The sequence below is a fragment of the Rattus norvegicus genome, chromosome X (genome assembly GCF_021556685.1).
Source record: "Rattus norvegicus strain SHRSP/BbbUtx chromosome X, alternate assembly SHRSP_T2T, whole genome shotgun sequence".
Taxonomy (NCBI): Eukaryota; Metazoa; Chordata; class Mammalia; order Rodentia; family Muridae; genus Rattus; species Rattus norvegicus.
In genome coordinates, this window is record NC_141554.1 from 152190138 (window position 1) to 152193953 (window position 3816).

Sequence of the window (3816 nt, forward strand, 5' to 3'; positions counted from 1 at the left end):
AAATAGTTAACTCTTGGAAAATTTAAAACTTATCACCTTGGGGAAGATATAACTTGTTACATCAAAGTGAGCTAAACTGTTGAGAGAATTCCATGATCTCAGCTGCAGTGAAGATATGTAAAAATGAGAAGACGTTGTAGGATGAGATGTATAAAAACAAGAAACTTACATTAAACCAAAAATGGGTGAAAGATTTATGTAAAATTATGCACATTTGTTTAGATTTCTGAGAGTATCCAAACAAGTTCAGTCCTAAAATATCTGTCCTCAGACATGCTCTATTTTGATGGAACTATTTCCTTAGAAATAATATTCAGGATGGCTTAATTTTCTCCTCTACATTTTCTTTAATTTGTTTTCACAAATACTAGACTAGAAATGATGAAAGCAAAAATATTTGATTCAACAAATGGTAAAACTTGTTGAATGAAATGTTTCAAAACCTTCTTTATTTGATGAGAGTTATAGTCTGATTTTGCCTGCTTAATCGCATAATGTGTTGGTCACTCTTGTTTCTTAAACAATCAAACCAGAGCCAGGACTTTTATTTACAGAGTTTCCAAATCACAAGTAGCAACTAATTATATGTTAAGCTTGGTAGGGGTAAAATATTGTTTCACAACTTTCACTACCTGTTTAGTCCTCTCTGCCACAACTGGCTCAGATTCAGGCTTGCTATGTTAAAAATGATTCATTTCCTTTTTGTGACTAGCATCCTTCCTGACACATTGTTCCTGAATCTGGCTGTAGATAGATTTCAGTAGGTACTGATGGTGAGCAATCCATTTTACATGCAGATGATATTGAAAGATTTCCTTTAACTTCAAGTTATAATCATTTGCTGCTTTTTCTCATGATGTATGCAGCCCAATTTTTCAGAGGCATTAATTTTACACAGCCAGATGATCATTTAATCAGATCCTCACATATTGTACTTGCTATCAGCAGTCCAGTTTACACAAATAACATTGAATTTGCTTTGTATGGTACACTTCCATGCTTTGGCTTTTGTGCACAGTAAAGATTCTAATAGACAAATGGAAACCAGTGGACACAAATTCCTTCCCAGTGGGAGAACAGTCCACACCAAATACTGCAGACACATGACCTGTGTTGACCATAATAGGAGTGTCCAGTGCTCCCTTATCAAAAGTATACAAGATATAATCTTCATTTGCTGCAGTAAAATGGAAAGGTTTTGTAAGGTTCCAACAGATTGTATTTGTTTTCATATCTAGTATAACCAGTTTTAAAGGAGTAGCTTGCTGCATATCTTATAGCACTATATTCCCATCAGAAGCATAACTTCCCAAGAAAAATATCTCAATAGGATTAAATTTAACAGTACTTAAACTGTCAAATCCCCATTTCATTGAGTACACAGAATTAGTTCTTTGTGTCTACTTGCTGTCCACAAGTTGGAAATGCATGGTCTTTCCAGGGATGACCAGTGCTAACACATACTGTCTTTCTTAATACTATATGTAATAGTTTCTCCACCTCTTCATCCATTTTCCACTGCTTCATAGAATTGTCATCCTACAAAAGTGACTGCATATTACTTGTACAAAACCTCCCTGTGCTTGTATAGTTCAGGTATATTTCAGTGTAGTCAAGTTCCAAATTTTAACCTCTCTAGCACACGCCCCAGAAAGGACAGTAGTTAGATTCTTTGTGTGCTCTGCCAGGCAGTTGATACCATCATGATGAACATTCAGGCAAGGAAGAAAGGGTTTTGCAAACTTTGCAATTTGATAGCATTTTAAGCTTTTACATATTCTTGTGAGACTTTAAAAGGATGTAAAGTAGGAACACCATTTCTTGGAATTCTTTGCATATCCAGCTTGGTGTTGCAGACATAGTTGTCAGGGTTACCGCTCAGCATTTTCATCCTTATCTTGAAAGCTCTGGGTCTCAGACTCATGAACCTTTTGATAGGTTCAATTTAAACTGGCCTCTATGCAGACACTCAACTTCCCATGTTGGTCAGAATTAAGGACTCTTTTGAAAATTTCCAATCATTAAAATGCAGCCTTAGAGTGCTTCATTAATCAATTTACTATACAAAATACTAAAAGTTCACCAATGAAAATTATATTTAATGAGACAGTTTCTTCCTAGCAGCTTTTATATTTAGTAAGGAGGTGACTGTTTAGAAATTAATGATTCCTAAACATGAAATGTTTAGGCTTTAAAATCTTCATGTGTTTTCATCACTCATTCCAGAGTCTGAAAGCCCAGATACAGTATCCCTACTACCAGTAATTATGGAATGTTTTCTTTCTTTCGAGAGGCCATGATGCAGGATATATGCATAGTGTTTTGCTCACTGTAAGTGACTTGCTTTAATAAGAGTTATTTTTCTGCTCCATCTTTATTCCTGCACAGTTTGTAGGCAACACAAATGTTGGGTTGAAGGTTTTGATAGTGGATTGGTGTCCTACTCTCTCCTCTGGAGGAACTAAAGATGGAGTAGAGACTGAAAGAACAGCAATGCAATGACTGCCCCAACTTGAAACCCATCGAATGTGAGACAGCCAAGCCATAACATGATTAATGGCACTCTGCTATGCTTGCAGACAAGAACCTACACTACTGTCTCCCGAGAGGCTTCATTCAGTAGCAAATGAAGACAGATGCAGAGACCCACAGCCAAATATCAGAAGGAACTCAGAGTGTCTTGGGGAAGAGTAGACAATTTAAGTGAGCAAGTTGGAGGGGTCAAGGACACCACAAGAAGGCCTACAGAGTCAACTAATCTGGCACCAGGGGGGATCAAAGAGCCTGGGCTGCAAACTCAGGGATCATGCAGTAACTGGACCTAGAACCCATACATATTGGTAGCAAATCTGCAGCATGGTCTTCATGTGGGTCCCCTAACAAATGGAGCATGGCCTGTTCAGGTCTCTGTTCATTGTCATTAGATCCCCTTCCTGCTCTACTTGGACTCCCTGGTTGAACCTCAGTGGGAGATGATATACTGAGACCTGCTGGAACTAGATGCCCCAGGGTAGGGTGGTACCCAAAGGGGGTTCCCCTTTTCTAAGGAGAAGATGAGAGAAAAGGAGGGGAGGAATTTTTAGGGGTGGAACTAGGAAGAGAACTGGGAGGGGCACTGTGATCAGGATGTAATGTGAACAAACAATAAAAAACTATATAAAAAACTATTTTTCAATCTTATGGCTATAGCCTTCCATCTTTCTGTTTTATTTTGTCTCTCTGTTCATCTATTAATCCAACTATCCATTCTCAGGGTGAATTTTGAATCTGCAGTATCCTTATAAGTTCTAAATGAATATTACATTAGATTTATTAATTAGGAAGACAAATTCCTTTATTTGATGTGTGTTTTCATTCTCATTTTCCTTTAAGTCACTGGAACTTCTTATGAGAGTTTTGGCTGATATGAACCTACTCCTAAATAGCTCATTGGTAAGCCTGTAGATTGGACATTAATACATCACTGTGTAAAAATTTTAAATTAAATGTCATTTTCCCCCTGTGAAATACAATTTCTGTGTTATGGTTAGTGTTATCACCACAGTTGCACAAATCTTGAAATACTAAGATAGTTTAAAAGTCCTCTAACATTGATTTTCTCTAGGACAAGTAAATTTCCTCTCTATTATAAGGTAAAATGTGCATAAAGTAGAGAAATATGTTCTGCAAGTTTTAAGCCAAAAGTTTAAAAGCAAAATTCCTTTGAAAAATGCTAATATTCTATTAGAAAAATGACATTCATAGGATACTCCTATTATCTGTGCTTTCTGCAGGAACTGCATTATTTTTGGTTGCTTGGATTTCACACAATTTTCA

At 36.7% G+C, this 3816-nt stretch overlaps 1 pseudogene; it reads right to left on the reverse strand.

The window, feature by feature from the left end:
- Positions 1-581: 581 nt before the first annotated feature.
- Dcaf13-ps1 (DDB1- and CUL4-associated factor 13, pseudogene 1) lies at positions 582-1891 on the reverse strand (annotated as a pseudogene).
- Positions 1892-3816: the final 1925 nt, after the last annotated feature.